This window comes from Physeter macrocephalus, chromosome 9 (assembly GCF_002837175.3).
Source record: "Physeter macrocephalus isolate SW-GA chromosome 9, ASM283717v5, whole genome shotgun sequence".
NCBI lineage: Eukaryota > Metazoa > Chordata > Mammalia > Artiodactyla > Physeteridae > Physeter > Physeter macrocephalus.
This window is the reverse complement of record NC_041222.1, coordinates 97,240,788-97,263,906: the sequence shown is the minus strand read 5'-3', so window position 1 is coordinate 97,263,906 and position 23,119 is coordinate 97,240,788. Positions and strand designations below refer to the sequence as shown.

At 38.8% G+C, this 23,119-nt stretch overlaps 1 pseudogene; it reads left to right on the top strand.

The window, feature by feature from the left end:
* Positions 1–18,706: 18,706 nt before the first annotated feature.
* Positions 18,707–19,732, top strand: LOC102973835 (protein C18orf25 homolog; annotated as a pseudogene).
* The last annotated feature ends 3,387 nt before the right edge of the window (positions 19,733–23,119 follow it).

Below are 23,119 nucleotides of genomic sequence, written 5' to 3'. Positions count from 1 at the left end.
GAAATGGATAAGGAAGACGTGGTACATATATACGATGGACTATTTCTCAGCTGTAAAAAAAAAATGAAATAATGCCATTTGCAGCAACATGGATGCAACTAGAGATTATCATACTAAGTGAAGTAAGTCAGAAAGAGAAAGACAAATACCATATGATATCACTTATATGTGGAATCTAAAACATGACACAAATGAACCTATCTATGAAACAGAAACAGAATCATGGACATAGAGAACAGACTGGTGTTTGCCAAGGAGGAGAGGGTTGGGGGAGGGATGGAGCGGGAGGTGGGGGTGAGCAGATGTAATTTTTTATATATAGAATGGATAAACAACAAGGTTCTGCTGTATATCACAGAGAACTGTATTCAATATCCCATGATAAACCATAATGGAAAAGAATATTAAAAAAATGTATATATTGTATAACTAAATCACTTTGCTGTACAGCAGTAATTAACACATTGTAAATCAACTATACTTCAATAAAAATAAAAAGAATTTTTTAAAAATGCAAGTTTGTTTTCTTCTACTTTATCTTGTACCATATGACTGTTACAAGGCCCTTAACTTTTAAACTTTTTGTACCATTATGTTTCAAATGTGCCCCTTAAACAACATTACAGTTGGATTTTATTTCTGATAGAATTTAACTGTCTACTTTTAATTTCCCCAAATCTTTTGTTATTTGTCAGAGTTGAGTAACATGGTATCTTTGAGCACCCCACCCTTTCAAAGGCAAGGAGTTAAGGTCAGTTAAATGCCCCCTTTCCTCCAATAATATAAATAAGCATATAAATTGGAGTTGTACATTTTGAAGATATTGTATATATTTATATCTATCTGTCTCATGATTATGATTTTTGTTAGAGCAGAAATTACTTTCACTTTTACCTCATTCTGGACTCTTGCATGTCAGTGGTGCCTGTAACTATTCCTAGTTTGGCCTAGACTCAAAGACACATACAATATACTCTTGTTCTTCTCTCCCTTTTCACTCTTCTGATGCACTCCCTCAATGATACCCCTCCCCCATATACCCTAATACTGCATATTGGGATCACAGGGTGTCTTACCTTAGTTTATCATATCCCTTTTATGCATTCTCAAAATCAGTAGGGTTTCCAGAGGCTTCATCTGATCTGAGTTGTGTGATCTAGTTTGAACTGTCAACTCCAGTCTTGGGATATTTGCCTAATCTAACGTTTTGAAACTCACTCCCCATACTGGATGAATGCTGATCAGCTAGCCTTTCTGTATAGTTCTAAATATTTTGAATGTATCTGGCTTACTCACTATTCTATGCACACACCATTCCTTAGTTATGCAGACACACACACATATATATAAATATACAGACTTAATAGAAGAAACAGAATATCAATATCCATCTACAGAGAAATATATGTCTATACTTTATAGAGAGTTTAAACTTAATGGTTGAGATTAGCAGATACACACTACCATATATAAAATAGATAGACAACAAGGACCTACTCTATAGTACAGAGAACTATTTTCAATATCTTGTAATAACCTACAATGGAAAAGAATCTGAAAAAAATATATACATATGCATACATATATAAAACTGGATCACTTTGCTGTACACCTGAAACTAACACAACATTGTAAATCAACTATACTTCAATAAAAAAGTTAAAAAAAAAACCGTAATGGATGGAACTGAACAATGATGTCTATAAAATGCAACCTCATATTGCTTATAATCTAGTTGGGAAAATAGATATAAAATATTTTAAAAGTTAGAAACAATGAAACTATCAAATGAAGTTTAAAACAATAATAAAGCAGGTGATGGTCACCCATGGCCCAGAGAACCTTTGTGGAAGACCGGGAGTCCGGCAGAGAAGTTCCAGCACACCACTGGAGCGAAAAAATCCGATACTGTATGCATTGGAGAGGGTAAGGAAGATGGTTTGACATTACCTGCATCAGCATTCCCGTAAGACAGCACAGCTCGGTGCCAAGAGAACTATTCTCAGTTCATGATTTCTCCTGCGGGAAAGTGAGAGCGTGAGCGAGTTTCCAGCTTCCCTAGTTGGGCAAGATGCTGCCCAAGATTTCTCTCCTTCTCCATCCAGAGTGCTGAGCTCTGAGCTCCATGACAGGGGACAGGAAGTGACTGGGAAAACAGCAGCAGGAGCCCAGAAGAGGGATGAGCCTCCTACCAACTGTGTCACAGACTCCATCTGGAGGGCCATGCATGAACTGCTGGTGATTCCTCACCTGTGAACCCCCCCAACTGGCCCATGGGCATCTCAGCACCCCACACTCCTCAGCCACATTACCCCCCAACCCACCTCACCACCTCACAGTTGACCCCCTGCTAAAACAGTAACTCTCATATGCTCTCACCACACAAACACACACACACACACACACACACACACACACACACAATGGTAATTATGTAAAGTGATGAAGGTACTCACTAACTTTATTACATTAATCATTTCACAATATATATGTGCATCAAATCATCACATTGTACCTCAAATTTATACACTGTTGTATGTTACTTGTATCTCAATAAAGCTAAGAAAAAGAGAATGGCACATCCAAAAAAATGAAATACTATGCAAAAGATGACTTCCATACAAGAATATAAAGTGATCTCCAGGATTTATAGACAAGTGCATTAAGTAAGGTGCAGAATATAATTTATTATTATATATATATAATATATCTTTCAAGTGAGAAAAGAAGGGAGATAAAAATATAGATTCATTTGTTTATGAAAAGATAAAGAAACACTGAAAAGATAAACCAAATATTAAGTAAGAAACCTATAGGTGATGGAGAAAAATGTGTGCAGTAGAATTGGAGGTGAAACATCAATGCACATACCCTTTATTATATAGTTTTCACTTTGAAACATAAATGTATTACATAATTTAAAAAATTAAAAGGAAGAAAATTTTAAAAACTAAAGTGAATATCTAACAAGTAGTTATTTAAATAAACAATAGAGAAAAAAGAATTATTTCAAGTTATTTTAAAACTTAGTATTTTTTTAATAAGGTGAGTATATCTTTATTTTTTTAATGACTTTTTTAAAATTGGGGTATAGTTGTTTCACAATGTTTTGTTAGTTTCTACTGTATGGTGAAGTGGAGTTCCCTGTGCTATACAGCAGGTTATCATTAGTTATCTAATTTATACATATTGGTGTATATATGTCAATCCCAATCTCCCAATTCATCCCCCTCTTCCCCCCTTGGTGTGCATACATTTGTCCTCTACATCTGTGTTTCTATTTCTGCCTTGCAAACTGGTTCATCTGTACCATTTTTCTAGATTCCACATACATGCGTTAATATACAATATTTGCTTTTCTCCTTCTGACTTACTTCACTCTGTATGACAGTCTCTAGGTCCATCCACATCTCTACAAATAACCCAATTTCGTTCCTTTTTATGCCTGAGTAATATTCCATTGTATATATGTACCACATCTTCTTTATCCATTCAAAACTAGAACAATAAAACTTTAAAATTTGTATGGAGACACAAAAGACTCCAAATAGCCAAAGCAATCTTGAGAAAAAAACAAAAAACAAAAACCATGGAGCTGGAGGAATCAGACTCCCTGACTTCCAACTATACTACAAAGCTACAGTAATCAAGACAATATGGTACTGGCACAAAAGCAGAAATATAGATCAGTGGAACGGGATAGAAAGCTCAGAGATAAAACCACGCACCTATGGTCAACTAATCTATAACAAAGGAGGCAAGGAGATACTATGGAGAAAAGACAGTCTCTTCAATAAGTGGTGCTGGGAAAACTGGACAGCTACACGTAAAAGAATGAAATTAGAACACCCCCTAATGCCACACACAAAAATAAACTGAAAATGCATTAAAGACCTAAATGTAAGACTGAACACTATAAAACTCTTAGAGGAAAACATAGAAAGAACACTCTTTGACATAAATCACAGCAAGATCTTTTTTGACCTACCTCCTAGAGTAATGGAAATAAAAACAAAAATAAACAAATGGGACCTAATGAAAGTTAAAAGCTTTTGCACAGCAAAGGAAACCATATTTTGACTATACATTTTTAGTGGGGATATATAGTAAGGAGACATAAAGAAGCAAAAATCTGTTAAACTCCGTTCCGTGTTTTGTTAGTGGTATAATTGGAATTATTATTTTGAATCTCTTATGCAAATTGTAAGGTAATGGAAATAAATAATTATGTTAACAATATTGAAAGCAACATATTCAGTGTAAGATACAGGAGGCACAAGTATAAAAAATCAAAGAATGTAAGAAAAATTTTATTAATATCTGAATAGGAAATATTAGTATGAACTTTTGAAATTTTTATTTCAAAATTATACATTTCCTAGATTTGTCCTCACAAATGCTTAAGAGAATTGACAGCCTGTAATCAATGGGTGTACCCCATTGACTGAGATTCAGGTCTCAAAATATCATTCCTGCTAAAAAGAAAGAGGGATTCTGGACTTCTTATAGGTGGCTGACTTGATTTCTGCAACATATACCCAGATATGAGGAAGTAACTACATTCCTGTCCCTGGAATGTTTCATTATACTAACTAGTAAGAATGTTTCATTATAAAAGACTAATAATAATACATGTTCAAAAGACACAGGGGCCAAAAAAGAGGGGTTCTCATAGATCAAAGATGGGAGTCTTGGAAAGTTAAAAATAATAACGAATGTTATTGGTTGAAAACGCTGACTATATAAAAACCCTGGAGTTCAAAATGATACTTAATTTAGAAAAAAATCATTGGACACCACTGGAAGTAACTGGAGCAAAAACAACTTACAGCAAAAACTGGAAATTAAAAGGAAAGAATTAGACATTTAATCTGTCTTTCCTTATGAGCTGTATCTCAGGGCTATCAGAAAGCCTTAGACAATCTGAAAAAGATTTTTTTTTCTTTTTATTATGGAAGAATTCCAGTTAAAAGTGTGGAAGAAATGATGGAATTGTAAAATCTATCTTGCAACTGTTAAGGATGCCCAATAGATGAAGTACTAGGTGACAGTTTAATTGGGAGCAGGGAAGGATCAGACTGCCACCTTCTGAAGCCATTCACCAATCACACATCACCAAATATGGGACATCCAGTTGCTCGCTCACAAGACCACTGACAAAGCATTCTGGCAAAAGAGAAAAAAAAAAAAAAAGGGTGAAACTAATTCTAATCAAACTTACAGATTTAACTCCCATTTACAGGAAAATAGAAAGAAACAAGTTAAGACCCCAAGGAGGCAAATTCAGAATGTAGGACTTTTTATAGGTGGCCGACTTGGTTTCTGCAACATGTAAATGCCTGGGGAGGAAAAAGCAGGGAAGGAAAATTCTCAGTTAAAAGAGATTTAAGACATAACAACCAAAGATAATGAATGGATCTTATTTGGATTCTGCTTTGAACCAACCAAATGTAAAAACAACTTTTTGGAGACAATTGGAATATTTTTTTATGAAAGAGTATTATATGAAACAAAAGAATGATTGTTAAATTTATTAGGTGTGATAATAGCATCATGGTTGCGTAATTGTTGTATTTTTAGAGATACCTTTTGAATTATGTATGGCAAAATGACATGATGTGAGGAGTTTGCTTTAAAATACATCAGCAAAGGGACTTCCCTGATGGTCCAGTGGTTAAGACTCTCTGCTTTTACTGCTGAGGGCCTGGGTTTGACCCCTCGTTGGTGAACCAGGATCCCGAAACCTGCGCGGTGTGGCAAAAAAAAAGAAAGAAAGAAAGACAGAAAAAGTAATAGATGAACCAAGTGTGGCAAAAATCTTAATAATTGTCGATCCAAGTAAAAGTTATATGGAGGTTCTTTACATTGTTTTCTAAACTTCTAAGTATGTTTTAAAAATACATAATATAATTTTAAAACCAAAAGATTACTTTGGAAAATAAAATATTAAAAACAACTTCTGGGGAAAGCATTGAAGAGACATTTGAAAACTATCTTGAGATATTGGTCTTAGGACAAAGGAAAAACATTGAAAATAGCCTCATTTATGTGCAGAGATTTTCTGAAACTTTGCTGATTACTCACTGAACGGTAAAGGTAGCACCATTGGTTGACCTTGGGGGCTCTCTAATTCACTCCACTCCCAGGAGGATTTGGTTGTACCAGTCAGGAGTCTGGGGACACCATGCTCCTGGGTGGGTATTCCATGAGAGAAGCCAAGAGGTTAAATGTTCTTTCTTCCATATGACTTTTTTTCTTGGCTTTTAGAATTTCTTTGCCCATTTGGGTTGCTATTTCTTTTATTGAAATTTGTTTCATATGGTTAAGTAATAGGACAGTCTGGGACATTTTTCGTCATAGAGGAAGCATTTCACTTTCTCCATTTAAACCACTTGGGAACCAAGGTGGGACAAAAGTTAGGAGGGGGGCTTCCCTGGTGGCGCAGTAGTTGCGCGTCCGCCTGCCGATGCAGGGGAACTGGGTTCGCGCCCCGGTCTGGGAGGATCCCGCATGCCGCGGAGCGGCTGGGCCCGTGAGCCATGGCCGCTGGGCCTGCGCGTCCGGAGCCTGTGCTCCGCCAACGGGAGAGGCCACAACAGGCCCGCATACCACAAAAAAAAAAAAAAAAAAAAAAAGTTAGGATGGTCATTGGGAAGCCCTTAGATCTGCCTTTAAAATGTCAGTGGTTTTCAAAGTGTGGTCCACAGAACACTGGTCATCCCCAAATCATTTCAGGGGAGTCTTTCTGATCAAAACTATTTTCATTTTAATACCAATATTTTTTATCTTTTCCACTGTGTTGACATTTGCACAGATGTTACAAAAATAGTGGGGGGTAAAATTCTGGGGCTTTAACACAAATTGAAACAGTGGCACCAAACTGTACTCACAGATATGGATTCTTTACTACATATACTCTAGGAAAAAGAAAAGCCAGTTTTAATTAAGAATGTCCTTGATGAAGCAGCAAAAATTATGAATTTTATTAAAAATTGACCCTTGAATATGTCTTTTTAATATTCTGTGTGGTGAAATGGGAAATACATATAAAGCACTTCTGCTGAATACTGAAGTATGATGATTGTATTGAGGAAAGGCACTTGTGCAGATCTTTGCATAATGAACTGACTGCTTTATTTCATGGGACATCATTTATACTTGAAAGACTGACTGACAGACAAACTATGATTACCCAGATTTGGGTATTTACAGGCATTTTCTTGAAAATGAGTCACTCAGGTCACTTCAAGGAAAATGACTGAGTGGATTTTTGGCCTATGATTAAACTTCAAACCCTTAAAAAATATTAGACATTAGGAAATTAGAATTTTGAAAAACTTGCATTTAACTTGTTAGCTGGACAGTCTTCAACCTTAAAGGCATTTATAATGAGATAAGTGGTGATATTGATAAATGTGATTTTTTGATACTGTAATACTGAAACATGTCAACATTTGGAAGATATGCAGACAATAGTGAACCAGTTTTTTCCAAATGACCATTGCATGATGTTACAAAATCATGCACGAGTAAAAGATCCATTGGCAATGTAAGAAATCCATGGATTTTAAATCATATCAATGAAGAAAAAGTGTATTAACAAAATTTCAAGATCTTACTTTGCTTTAGGAAACCACCATTTGTTGAATTTTTGTGTAGTATTAAGAAGAATATCCACAATTATCTGAAAAGACCATTAAAATACTCCTTCCATTTCCAAGTAAACATCTGTTTGAGGTGAGAATGTTTTTCATACAGTTTAACTAAAACAACGTATTGCAGCAGAAGTTGCAATTGAATGCAGAAGTAGATAATGAGACTCCAGCTGTCTTCTTGAGAGATATTAAAGAGATTTGCAAGAATGTAAAATAATGCCACTAGTTGTCTTTGTTTTAGAAACTATAGTCATATTTCATAAAAATATGTTATATATGTTTATATGTGATAGGTTTATTGTTATTCTTTCAAAAATGAATTAGTAAGTATTTTAGAATTTTCTCAGTCTCAGTTTCTAGTTTGGTAAATATCCTGGGAAGTAGCTCACATAAACAAAAGGTTTTTGGAGCCATGAGTCATTTTAAAAAATATAAAGAAGTCTGGAGACCAAAAAGTTAGAGAACCATTGGTCTAGGCTACATACATTGTGTGGGTCCAGTTTGGGTCCAAAGCTCTAACTAGTAATAAAATATTTCTTCATTTATAATGTCTCCTCTGTGTGTAAGAAGTGTCAATAAATGCCAATTTGGAGGCACCAAAATATTTCATGACCTTTCAAGCCTCTATTTAAGAGATATGGGTCTTAAATTCAGAAGCATCTGTTGGTCACCAGATATATCACAGTCTGCCACACCTGTGTGGGAATTTAGCTGGTGCTCAATCACTTGCTCTTTTTATAATCAGGGTTACTGTCAATACCCTCGTGGGTGCCTGAACCAAAGGACCTGAAATAAAATGTATTTACAGGCTGAAGATGGTTCCTTCTGATGAAGAGCTGGAATTAGGGCTAAATTTGATATGTGAATTGGATTGAAACCTTTAATTCCTGTATCTAATTGTTTTAACAAAAGGAAAACTTTTGTTGCTATGAAAGTGCCTTTAAAAAATCAGATGGCAAGCTCCAAATTTAAACTTGACCCTCCGTCTTGGCTTGACGATCTGTCAAATGTTTGTGAAATCCACTCACTCTAAGTCCAGAGGGCACCTAAAAAACTTCCAAAGTACAATATCCCCAGGCACTTACTGACATGCCTTTCTGTAGACTCTCACTTGTGAAGTTTGCAAAGAAGTATTTTCAGATTGTCCTGTCACTTGATAGTCCCCAAAGAGAAGTGTAATGTATCTCCTGAGGGCTGGAAAAAAAGCAGTCTCATGCTTGCCGTGCTATGCAGTGGTAGCCAAGGTGACAGATGGAACTAAGAGGGTGGAATCCTTTCTGGGAAATAGCAAAGAGAGGGGGACTTGACCATGAAGCTCTCGGGGGCTCACCGCAGGCAGTGCTGCTTTGAGTATAAATCTCTTTGTTGCTGGGTAGTTTCCCTTTCTTACGTGCATTAGTGCTATTCTTGGAGTTGCTGGAGCTTTCCTGAAAACATGGGTGATGGGGTTCATTGGGCTTACCCTGAACCCAGAGATGTACGTGTGTCCCCAAACTCACATCTTGGGCAGAAGCAAGCTACAGAGTCTTCTTGAGTCGTTCAGGTACCCAGTGATCGATGGGCCATTCCTGGAGATCTCGAGCTGATGAATGGACATATAGGGGATGAATTGACCAGGCTGTAGAACAATCCTGTACTCCCTCAGACTGCACATCCTGCCCTCCAGCTTTGTGCCACAAGGCCTCTGTGTCGAAGGTCGAATCATCCAGATCTAGCCCTAGATCATGATGATAGAGTATTAAAGTAGTAGCTAGGTTCTTCCCCCATTTCTGCCCTAATAGCTGTGTGTTTTTGGCCAACTCATTGAACCTCTGTGAGTACGTTGTCCTCATCTGCAAATGAGTGACTTGGGCTCAGATCACTAACATCCCTTCTGGCTTAGGCATTCATGAGACTGTCTCCCAGCTACAGCCAGGAATGGTCCTCAAGAGAACAAAGAAGCACAAGCAATCACTTTCATGCCTTCCTCAACAACCCTTGTCCTGGTGTATTTTCCTACAAAGAAGGAAAATAGGTACTCCCACAGTCCCTGACGTGGGAATCTAAGGGGACAAAGTCTTGGAATACACGTAGAGATTGGTCAGCAGCAGATTTGCCTGGGTAGAATAACAGTATGTTTGTTGAGGGCTTCCTGTGTGCCCAGAACTCTTCTAAGTACTTTAGGTGACTAATTCATTTGAGTTTCACATCAAGACTTTGAGGTAGATACTATCTGTCACCCCTATTTTACAGACGGGAAAAATGTGGCACAGAGCAATTAAGGAACTTGTCCAAGATTACACAACAACTGGGAAGCAGAGCTAGGATGCAAAGCAAAGCAATCTAGCTTTTGAGTCTAGACACTTAACCACCACCACCCCAATCTCTGGTCTCTCATCTATCTTCCCGAGTCACCATTGCTTTCACATCATATTCAGAATCTCCTGCTATGCCTAGCCCTTGTACATGAGTGTCTTGTTTGAATGTCTTCCCGAGATTATCTCTCTGCCCTGCCCACATCACAGCCCATGAGTGACAGGTGGTGTTCTGTCCTCACGTGTAATGCACACATCATCTGTGGCACAGAAATGTTGTCATTTGGGATGGAGAATTAGCCACTGGCCTTGCTGTAGGGATAGCTCTCACTTTACCCCCCTCAGCTGCAGCATTCAATTTTGGATGGAGGGAGGCTATCTCTTTAAGATATAGAGTGTTTTATTTTTATTTTTTGGGGGGGGGAGGGGTGTGTGATAGAAAAAATCTAACTCGAAAGCCTAACAAAGGAATTAACTGTCATTCCAAGAGGCCAGTAAATTAATACATTCACATTAAGTAGCTTCTGGCTTTCACCATCTCATCAAATAATTCACTGTTTTAACTTTTCTTATTTAACACGATTTTTTAAATTACAAAAACACTGATGATGTTAAGATGAAATCATTCCTTCTCATCTTACACGCTCACTCTTTCGTCCATCTCCTGTCAATTAGACAATTCTTTATTGAAGAACCATGGAAGTACCATGTCACTGACACTCTCATAGACCATCAAAAATCGTTTCCTATCTGACCACGTGTTTGAAAATATCCCATTTCAGAGATTAAAATGGTTGGCTATTTTGTAAACGAAAGTAGCTTCAGCAAAATTGTGTTGGAGATTGTTTTCAATGGCACAGTGCCAATGCATTTTGAAAGGAACATCGTAAAAGAAAGTTGCTCTTATTTTTCCTGACTTTTGAATCTGATGTAGGTTAGCAAAAGGACAGAGAACACTTGGGTTGTTTGAGAAGATTTAGATTGCATGAGTACCTGTTGTCAAGAGCATTGGAAATCTCCAGAGTGAATGCTCAATTGCGTCCTCCAGCATTATTCTTTTCCAATGGTTCTCAATAGGTTGGGACGTTATGTTTCCTCCATCAGGGGAAATTTAGACATTTCTGTGGGGATTTTGTGGTTTGTCACAATGATAGAAGATGTACGAGTAGCATTTAGAGCTGGGGTGGTTGGCTGTGGAGTCAGTTCTGTAATGCCCAGGAAGTCTTTTATGTTTTTTTTAAACTTTATTGAGACATAATCCACATACTTTACATCACCTATTTAAAGTATACAAATTCACAGAGTTGTGAGACCACCACCACAATCAATTTTAGAACATTTTTATTACGAAGAAAAGATACCCTGTACTCATTATCAGTCACTTCCCAACCACCCCCATGCCCCAGCTGTAGGCCACCACAAATCTACTTTCTGTGTCTATAAATTTGCCTTACGTGTACATTTCATATAAATGGAGTCGTACACTATGTGGTCCTTTGTGCTGGCTTCTTTCCCTTCGCATAGTGTTTTCAAAGTTCTTCCATGTTGCAGCATGTACATTTCTTTTTATTGCAGAATAATATTTTATCGTATGTATATACCACATTTTTAAATCCATCCTTTGGGTAATGAACTTTTGGGTAGTTTCTACTTTTTAGCTATCATAAAGATTATGTCTGCTATGAACATTTGTGTACAAGTTTTTGTGTGGACGCATGGTTTTACTTCTCTTGGGCATATACTTAGGAGTACAATTGCTGGGTCATTTTGTAATTTTATGTTTGATATTTTGAGGAACTACTAGACTGTTTTTTAAAGTGGGTCCACCACTTTACATGCCCTCCAGCAGTGCATGAGGTTTCCAATTTCTCCACCTTCTAGCCAACACTTGTTATTATCTGCCTATTTGACTATTGCTATACTAGTGTGTGTAAAGTAATATCTCATTGTGGGTTTTGATTTGCATTTCCCTGATGGCTAGTGATGTTAAACATCTTTTCATGTGCGTAATGGCCATTTGTATGTATTCTTTGGAGAAATGTCTGTTAAGGTCCTTTGCTCATTTTTAAAATTGGCTTCTTTGTCTTTTTATTGTTGAATTGTATATATTTTATATACAATTTTATATATTCTAGCTACAAGTCCCTTATTAATTATATGGCTTACCATATATGGCTTATCGTATGGCTTACCAAGTTGTTTCTCCCATTCTGTGGGTTGTTTTGTCACTTTCCAGATGATGTCCTTTAAAGCACAAATGTGTTTAATTTTGATGATGTGAAAGCCGTCTTTGCACGATAAATTATTCCACCAGCATGCCAATAACATGAGCACTGCCAAAGGTCAGGCTAAAAGGCAGTGGTTTATATTGGTCTCAAACCAAGAGTCTTGATGCTTACTAAAAATCTTTAAATCCACAAAAGCCTATTTTGTCCTTTCCTCTCCCCAAATCTCACTAATGTCCTATATAAGACTTTGCTTATATTCCTCAGCAGTGAATAGTTCAGATTTAAGTGAACTTCTTTTCCCTTCCTCATATTTCATTTCTTACCAAACCTCAGACTGGGGATTGATTGGATTGATGTTTAGTTGGTAGCATCCCAGTGTGATCATATTTTAGCATTTTCAGAACGTGTGGTGTGCTTGGCGACATCTGTGCAGGAGCCCATAGACATGACAAGGATGGTATTTTGTAGGAATAACAAGAAACGCAACCTCGTTCAGCATTGTCTATTTGAGTAGTGGGGGCAGGTAGTAAAACCGAGGTCTAAGCAGGGGAGGAAAGGAAAGATGATAAGAAGAGACCAAAGAAAGTAAAAGAAGAGGTGGATGAAGATGGAGAAGAAAGGAAAAAGGAAAGTGAGAGAAAGAAAGATTGGTTGACTTGGGAGAAACAAAGAAAGAAAAAGAGAGAGAAAATGCTCTCAGGCAAGGTTGGCTCTCCTTCAGTCTCTGCTCACCCCCTCCCTTCCCACTGCTGGGGAAGGATCCACAGCACACTGTGTACCTCTGTCTCTGTACTTACCTCCAGCATAGCACAAAGAGGAGACCTTTGTCTTTTCCCTTCAAGGGGTATCAGAAGGCATATCGTGTGGCTTTTATTTCTGTCTTCAATCCTAATCCAGCGCACAGGTACAGTAGATCTGAAACATTCTATGTATAACAGTTACTGCAGTGCGTGGTGCGTAGCATGACTTGTCATCATGCAGAGGTGGGGACCTAAATCCTGAGTGAGGTGAAGCTGGCCTGTGAGTGAGCCCAACTGACCACATCCTAGTGTGAATTTTTCTTCCCCAGTTGTGTCTGCACTTCAAGTGGGAAGTGTTAGAGCGAACTTTTATACATTGCAATTGAATTGAAGTAAAAAGTCTATTATATATGTTTAAAGGGAAGGTAGGAGCCAAAAAGATGGGTGAGGTAGAGTATCATTCACATTTTTTGTGTGTGTAATGCAGTCATGGTATGATTGAGTGTAACCATGCCAACCTTTGGTCAACAGAATGAATAAGTGAAAAATTAAGGAGGAAGTAATGAGAGGAGTGTGTTTCTCCTTAACACCTTTACCTCTGTCATGTGCTTTAAGTTCATTAATTTAATGATCATTCGACAATATTAAGTGCTACTAATACAGGCCACCTGACACTCCTGGTGGGTTTGTAGTTATCCTTCAAAGTCTTTCTTTAGACCCTTCTTATTGTGAAATGATGATATGGAAATAGATTCAGCAACCATAATCCCCCAGGCAAAGATTCCTGGGAGAGATGCTGAAGTCTCTGTTTAAAAGAAAGAATGTGGGAAGTTTATCCATGGAAATGTTCCCACAAGAGATTAGTCACTGGATATACATTTTTATATTTTGTTATTTGTACTAATATTTCCCGTCAATTAAAAATGTAACTGCTTCTGTTTCTCGTTGCTGCCTTCAAATCTTGTTTCCTACAATGGAGTCTAATTTAGTTGAAGCTAAGCAAGGCGTAAACACATCTGTCCAGGTGGGCCAGGGTGAAGGCTAGTGAAGTGACAGTCTGGATGCCTTCCAATGAAGTGTAATTACTTCCATTTTAAGCATTCACTGTGTAAACAGCACAGTCACCTTCAGATATGATCTTGTCAATAATTATGTGTTTAAATCCCCCTCCACTGATTCAGTGAGAAGCGGTTATCATCCCTTGCAGGATGGTCTCTTTCTGGTGGCTCATGTCCCTGTTTCATCGCTCTATTGATCATATGACTGTTGATCAGTGTTCAGAATCACAGCTCCATTTGACAGAGCTGCTTAGAAATCAATCAAGAGCATATTTCCAACTTAATTACACCTGCCCTTGCCTGAAGTGTAATAAAGGTGATGGGTTACTCTCTCATTTCCTTAAGTAAAGAACTTTTCACAAAAATGATGTCTGGATCATGGTTTTATGTATACATAAATCTTCACAACCAGCAAGTAATGCTTCCATTATTATTGCATATTTCATTAATTAATTTGTTCCTTTAAGCCCAAGTGGAGGGCAAAGCTCCATGGAGAGCTCATAATAATCAGGATCCCTAAATTTAAGACATTTAACAGCTTTTCAGCATATGGGACTTGTGTGCTTTGGAGCTGGGTAGTCTTAGGTTAAGAGAATAGGTCCACATAGATGAGCAGGGTTCCCTCTTAAATCCTCTATTTCCTTGTTAGTAAAAACCTTTTAATTGTTAAAAGAATGTAAGTGTGATTGCATATTTAAGATGTGTCATACTAACAGGTGCACAACATATGTTACTTCTTTTTCAACTCTTCATAGCATTATTATGTGACTCTAAGGTTTCCCCCCATCTCTTGAGCAAATAGTGGCATAGCTAGTGACTTCTGTGCCCTGGCTAACTTAATTTGTGGACCATTATTTGTCCCTTAACTTAACCTCAAATATTTTCCTAACTTCTCCCATAATCTGTTATAATAAAATCACATAGCATGAATGTTTAACTCATGGGAACGTAATTGTACACAGGTGGGGTGGGAGGGAGTGCTGTTGGTAATTGTCACAGTCATGCCTCCTTTATGACCTGATGCCCACTCGCCCCAAAAATATACACTGGAAGATGTGATCTACTCGTTCCTAGCAGATCTCAGTTCCCATTTGCTTCTTGCAGCATCAATGTGATTTTAGTGTTTAAATAAACATTTAAAAATATGATATGATCTCTAAATAGAAACCAAATACTTTGGTTGTCATCTGAAGAAATACTTTTAGTATTGAAGGGAAAACTGACTTTTTTTGGACCTATGGAGAGTTGGAATGTCAGTCCTCTGTGTGGCTTGAGATATGAATATGTTTATGCTACTTTGTGGGCTACTTAAGAGTTTTTCAAAGATTTTTTTTCTTTTCTTCTTCTTCTTCTTTTTTTTTTTTTTTACAACTTACCAACCTACAAGTCATTTTTTGCCTTAGACTTCAGAACCTAATCCTCTATAGCAGGTATGATTGGGTCAAGCTCCTCTCAGTCTCTACTTTCAGTTATGCTCATAACTATCAGGTAATAAACATTTATAGAATTTTAAAAATCCTTTGAAAAAATATGAATCTGTTTGCTGATGCTAACCCTTTTATGCTCTGTCCAATCTTAGTTATCACAACAAAACTGTCCTTTGATGGGTACCATTAGGGTCAGGGAGCTATAAAATGCCTGAGCTAGAGGAAACCTAGCCCTTTTTTCAATCCCATAGTACAGTGATTTGCCCAGCATCCCACAGCAAAGTAGAGGCAGAAGATAGGTCTTTTTTGGTTGGAAGTTCAAAGATCTCTAGTAAAATATAGATATTTTAAAAAGTAAACCACATTCAGCCACTGAAATATTAGTTTTTCAAAGTAAACTAACTTAACTACCCAAGAGAGAGCTTCTCATGAAGGATGGGCTGGAACAAATAGTTCTGACAAGGGCATTGAAGTCCAGAAAACAAAATGGTCAGAGAGGACAGGCCCAGGTGAAGGGCCACACCCTGAAGGGTCTGGGCATCTGTGGGAGTGGCATGGAGCCAGGGGTCTCCTCCAAAAGACAAGGACACTGAACATTCAGGACATGCCTAGGATGGGTTATGCCCCAGAAGTAGGGGCAAAGTGGAAATAGATCAGCCCTCACAAAAACTGAAAACAGGCTTGAATCCTCTCAGTTCCTGACTGGATTAAGATGATACCTCCACCCCCTTACCCTGCCTGCCAGCCAGAAGAAAAGTAAATCTTCACTGAAGTAAGATAATATCATTCTCAGTCTCTACAGGTTTTTCACACACAATGCCCAGCATGCATGAAAAAAATTACTAGGCAGGCAAAGACACAGGACACAGGACAATGTATTTGAAAACTAGGAGAACAAAGACAGTAGATGCAAGCCCAAAGATAACCCAAATATTGGAATGATCATATATTGATTATTATAATGATCATGATTAATATATTCAAAAAAAAGAACAAGATCAAAAATTTCACCAGAGAACTGGAACTTATAAAAGAACCTAGAATTTAAAAATACTATAACCAGTAGAAAGTCAGCAGTGAGTTTAAAAGCAGATTAGATATATCTAGAAAGAGATGTACAGAAATGGAAGGTAAATCAATAGAAAATATACAGACCAAAACCTTGACAGAAGCAAAAGGATAGAAAATAGGGAAAAAAGGTGTAAGAAACATATGGAACATGGAGAAAAGGTTATCATGTAATTTGATAACCAGATGGAGAGGAGAGAGAGAATATGGCAGAAGCAGTATTTGAAGATATATTAGCAGAGATGTTCCCATAATCGATTAAAGACTCAAATCACAGATTTGATGAGTGCAACAAGTCCAAAGAGTTGTGAATAAAAGAAATCCACACCTGGGTCTCAAACAGTGAAACTGTTGAAGTCCAAAGACAGATGAAATCTTTAAAGGAGACAGAGAAAAATGATACGTATACTTCAAAGGAGCAGGTGATTTTTCAATACAAACAATTCAAGGCAAAAGACAATGAAATAACATCTTAAAGTGCTGAAAGAAATCAGTGACCTACGTGGAATTACATATGCAGGAAAAATACCCTTCAAAAATGAAGGAAAAATAAGACATTTCAAATGAGCAAAGACTAGAAGAATTTGTCACTAGCAGGATTGCATTGAAACAAAAACTAAAAGTTGTCTTAATGCTTTCCAGGAAGTGTGGAAATTAAGGAAGAAATAAATAGCAATAAAATGTGTGAGTATACATGTAAGTATATATAAATGAATATGTGCTTATAAGACAATGAAAATAATTCCTTGTGAGATTAAAATATATGTAAGATAAAAACATGACATCGAGACCACAAAAAGTTGAGATGGTAGTAAATAGAGTATATTAGCCAGACTTATCCAGAGAAGCAGAACCAATACCAATAAGATGTGTGTCTGTATATATATATATATATATATATATATATATATATATATATGACATTATATATGTGTATGTATATACACACATTATAAGACATCTATTTTAAGGAATTGGCTTATGTGATTATGGAGGCTGAGAAGTTCCACGATCTGCCATCTGCAAGCTGAAGACCCAGGAAAGTTGTTTGCAACCTTGGCTACATGTTAAAATCACCTGGGGGAGGTTTTTTTAAATTAAACATTGTATTTTGAGATAATTGTAGATTCACATACAATTGTTTGGAATAATACAGACAGATCCTGTGTACCCTTCACCCAGTTCCCCCCAGTGGTAACATCTTGCAAAACTGTAGTACAATATCACAACTAGGTTATCACCACTGATGCAGTTAAAATACAGGGCATTTTTATCACCTCAGAAACCCTTCAAGTTGCCCTTTTATAGTCACACTCATTTCCTTGCTGCCTCCACCCCCTCTTTAACTCCTGGAAATCATTAATTTCCATTTCTATAATTCTGTCATTTCAATAGTGCTCTATAAGTAGAATAGTACAGTTTTGTGATTGGCTTTTTCACTCAGCATAATTCCCTGGAGAATCATCTGATTTGTCACATATATCAATAGTTGTCCCCTTTTATCGCTAAGTAGTAGTCGATACGGAGGTACCACAGTTTATTGACCCACTGAAGAACTTACGGGTTGTTTCCAGTTTGGGGCTATTTACGAATAAAACTGCTATAAACATTCATGTACAGGTTTTTATGTGAACATAAGTTTTCGTTTCTCTGAGAAAATGTCCAAGAGTGCAATTTCTGGGTCATATGGTCATGGCATGTTCAGTGTTTAAAGAAACTGTCAAAACCGTACAGAGTCGCTGCACAATTTTATGTTCCTATGAGTAATATTTCTTAAGAGGCGCTCCACATTCTAGGAAGTAATTATTATGCTCAAGTGGGTGGTGCTTTAATTGGTCAGTCCTGGGTTATTTACGTACTGCTGGAAGAGGCAAGTTCAGCTCCATCCCAGACACAGAGCCTAAGAGTAGCTCCCTCAAGGGTATCAGGAAGCCATTAGAAAAAGCCAATATTTGGAGGTGGCGATCTGTCTGCGGGGCGTGCAAGGTTCATCCAGAAACTTGAATGGGATGTTGATACCACTGCATGAGAGGAGCACAGCCGAGTCTCCCTGAGCCGAGCTGTCGGCATCTGCGAAAAGGTGGGGAGAGAAGGGAGCGGACTCCCTCCTGGAATGACTCAAGGATTCAAACACCACGAGCTTCATTCGGGAAGGCTTCAGGAGGGGTTGCTTTCCCGTTGCATCTTTGACGTAGTTTCCTAGACTCTGCTCCATGATTTAACTTGAAAGTCTGAAATGAAGATGGAGGAAGCACTGGGAAAAGTTGAAGAACTCATTGAGTCTGAAGTCCCACCGAAAACATCTGAACAAGAGTCAGCTAAGGAGGATGATGGATCTGTGGAACTGGAATCTCAATTTCTGAAAGGTGGTGTGGTGGATTCTACAGTTCTTTCTTCAATGCCCTGCTTGTTGATGGAACCGAGAAGGGACTCTTTGGAGTCTCAGCGTCCACGGAGGGTGACAAACCAACAACTGGCCGAGTTTATGAGAGAGACTCCTCTAAGCACTGCATGCTTTCCGCTTCCTCTACTGGTCACCTGGCCGATTCAGATACACTGTCTTCTGCAGAGAATGAACCCTCCCAGGCAGAAACAGCGGTAGAAGGAGATCCTTCCGGAGTGTCTGGTGCCACAGTTGGGCGCAAGTCTCACTGGTCCCGATCTGAAAGTGAAACATCCACCATGGCTGCCAAGAATACCCGGCAATCCAGTGATAAACAGGATGGCCCAGTTGCCAAGGTTAAAGGTCATCGGACCCAAAAGCACAAGGAGAGAATCAGGCTACTGAGGCAGAAACGGGAGGCTGCTGCACGAAAGAAATATAACCTGTTGCAGGACAGTAGTACCAGTGATAGTGACCTGACTTGTGACTCAAGCACGAGCTCATCAGATGATGCTGAAGAGGTTTCAGGGAGCAGCAAGACAATCACTGCAGAGATACCAGGTCATTTGGATCCAGGATTCCTAGCAAGTGACAAAACATCTGCTGGCAATGCACCACTCAATGAAGAAATTAATATTACCTCTTCAGATAGTGAAGTGGAGATTGTGAGAGTTCAGGAACATGCAAGGTGGGTTCATCCTCAAGGGGGTGTGACTCAAGAGTGTTTCTTCATGGAAGCATGGCTCTGGCACGCAGTACGTTAGCACCCGGCAAACACAGTCATGGACTGCTCTGACTCCCCAGCAGACTTGGGCGTCACCTGCAGAAGTTGTTGACCTTACATCGGATGAGGATAGCAGACGTAAATACCCACTGTAATGCAGTGTCACTGTGTTTCCTCTGCACTGTTCCCTTCCACTTACTCCTCCTTCCTCTTTGTGACACGGAAGTTCATTGTCATAGCTTCAGCCTCAGAAGCTGTTTGTGGCATTTGTATAATCAAAACTCATGGAAAATTGCCCCCTTCCCCCCCACCCTTTTTTTTTTTTTAAAGTAAAAGAAGTCACTTAGGAAAGTAACATCACAGAGAAAGGAATTTCTTCTTTCCCTTAGTAGGAATCTGAGAATGATGAATTTTATTAGACGACTTCATTTTATTTTGGTGACTTTCAATCTTAGGAAACTGCCTTCCTTTTAGAATGATATTTCAATTACCAGGTGAAATGGATTTCTGTTTTTGAATCTTGTATTTAGTTTCCTGTGTAATAAAATTAATATGTAGACTTGAAAAAGAAAAGCCAATATTTGATTACCTACTATTGTACTACCAGCCAGTGTTCTAAGCATTTACAGGTATTAGCTCATTAAATCCTTTCAACAGCACAGGTACTATTACTCCATTTTACAGATGAAGCACCTGAGGCCCCAAGATTTAATAACTTGCCTAAGGTCACACAGCTAGTAGGTAGGGAGCCCAAATCCCACCTCAGCCTGCCTGGCTCCAGAACCTGTGCTCTTCTCCATTCTGCCAAGGAGGGGAGAGGTGTCTGTGCAGGCCACTTGCATAGATCCTATATGAAGGCTCTTTCCTGTCTGGGACTTGTCCTCTTCCCTCAGGGTCAGCTATGTCCACTCTTCCTTCCAATCATTTCTCCTACCCCTGCCCCCCCAAGATTTCACAGAATCTCCCTCTGTGATTCTAGGAACACTGTTGTCCTCACATTCCTCTTACTGACTCACTGTTACAGATTAAAAGAAGAAAATCGGCGACAACAATGCCAACAAAAACACAAACAACCCAAGCAGAAGGCCAGCTCTCCAGTGTCTCTGGATTAATGCAGGTTCTCCGGTTTCAGCGAGGACAAATTTCTGATGGGCAAGCACCTGTCTGGCAGGTGACGACATCTCTCTCCCAGGGTGTGCTGGCTCAGGCTGGGATGGAATGCTGCTATTTTCTTCCTGACCTGGAGGCAGCCCATGCAAAGCACAGTCAGCATCTCAGGAAAGGCTGGTGAAAGCTCTCTGTCTCTCCCCCCACTGACTTTGCTTAGCTTGGGTGCCAGCACAGTGCAGTTTCAAAATCAGCATTGAGCATTTGCCAAGCATTGCCTGGGGTCAACTGTTTGTTGAAAGCAATGAGGGTATTCACCCTCACATAAGATTCACAAAATTTTCTTCCAGGAGCTCTATAGGTAGAAGAAGGAGGGAGGAGGAAGGAGGGAGTCCAGGATGACCTCTAGCCTTCTCAGAGCTCCCTTGCCGGAGGATTGGACCTGGGAGGAGGCTGTAAGAGGGGGAAGAGGATGGACAGCCAAGGAGGAAGGAAAGAACGGTATAGGGGAGCATTCAGTCAGGGCAGGACCGGCTGAAGATACCATCAAAGCCCTACTAATTCTGATTTTTCTGTTCTCTCCTTTCTCTGCCATAGGCTCTTCATTGCCATGTTTTCTGAGCTGACAATTTGGCCACAAAGTCAAATCCATAGCCTGACAGTGGAAGAGAATACTTTTGTTTGGGCATCTTTTGGAAACGGGGTGTATTCTTGCCATGCTTCTGACTCTCCTGTTCATGCTTCCTCTACTCTCTTCATACGCGGGATGAGGTGTGTGTAGATGATTTATGGTTTTCGCTGTAGATGTGGATTTGGCATCAGCTAAAATGTGCCCACTGAAGAGGTCATTATAGAAAGAGGTTTCACACCTCAAAATATAGGCTGAAATAAGCATCACATTGTTGCATCACAGACCCATCTAGTCGCTCTATATTATAACTCTGAAGCATTATTTCCCTGACAAGAATGCATGCTGTTAGATTCTAAATCCCATCTTAAATGATTTTAGCCAACATTTAGTCAATAACCCCTTTTCATTATATTGGCAGTATTTTCTTTTTAAGGAAAGAATAAAAAGTCCTCAAAGAATCATTTGACTATGCCAAAGGCAATGTGAGGGCACATTGATTTTTATTCCCTGCCATCAAGGTAAATTTATCTCTGTCCTGATTATAAGCCATTTAAAAAGTGTGGTACAGCCAGGCTGAAGGTTAGAAATGCCTGATGTAAGCAGATTTTTATTTATTTATTATTATTATTTTTTTTTTTTGCAGTACACGGGCCTCTCACTGCTGTGGCCTCTCCCGTTGCGGGGCACAGGCTCCGGACGCGCAGGCTCAGCGGCCACGGCTCACGGGCCCAGCCGCTCCGCGGCATGTGGGATCTTCCCGGACCGGGGCACGAACCCGTGTCTCCTGCATCGGCAGGCGGACGCTCAACCACTGCGCCACCAGGGAAGCCCGTAAGCAGATTTTTTTAAAATATATATATTCATGTTTATCAAAGTGATATATGTACATACTTTCAGTCAAATGTGGTATAATATTTATAATGACAAATAGCTACCCTTTTCCATCCCAGATTTTTACTTCCTAGAGGTAACCACTGTACATTCTTTTCTCTTGCTATTTACTCTGATTATTCTACATAGACACTTAAATTACTGTTTCTTGACTTTTTGGTTTTGTATCTTATCAGTATTACCTGGTGACTTCTCACTATGGAAGCCAAGAATTTAGCATTCTTACTTTGTTTCACATATGTATCATCACAGAATTCTCTGTTTTTGGTTATATTCCTACTAAGTCTGTGCAGTATTGGCTGTATGCAAACAAATATTGTTCCCTGATGAGCCGAGTAGTTTATTATGTTTGCATTTCTGTGTCAACCTCTAATTTCCCAAAGTACATTTCCTTGGATGTTTCTTTTCTGGGGCTTCCTTAGAATTTCTTGTTGTTTGCACATCAAAATACCCACCAATCAATTTTCTACACAATCAAACTAATCCCCCACCATCCCTCCTGGAGCCCTCTGTGCCTGTTTCTAGTCTGGACCAGGTTTGCACTCTCAGCCACTGCCCAGCTGTAATTCCGGGAACACTCTTTACTATTCCCCTGGAAATTTCCTTTGCCCCATCCCCTGCATTGGATCCCTTACCTTCTCTATTCCTTGTTTTATCATTTAAGATGATGCTTGCTGCTATCACAAACATACCTCAAAAGCTGTTGGCTTAAAGTAATAGAAGTTTATTTCGAGGACTTCCCTGGTGGTCCAGTGGTTAAGACTCTGTGCTTCCAATGCAGGGGGCATGGGTTTGATGCCTGGTTGGGGAACTAAGATCCCACATGCTGTGTGGTGTGGCCAGAATAAATAAATGAAGTCTTTTACGTAAAAAAGAAAAAAAAAAAAAAGAGTACACAGACTCTCTTCATCTT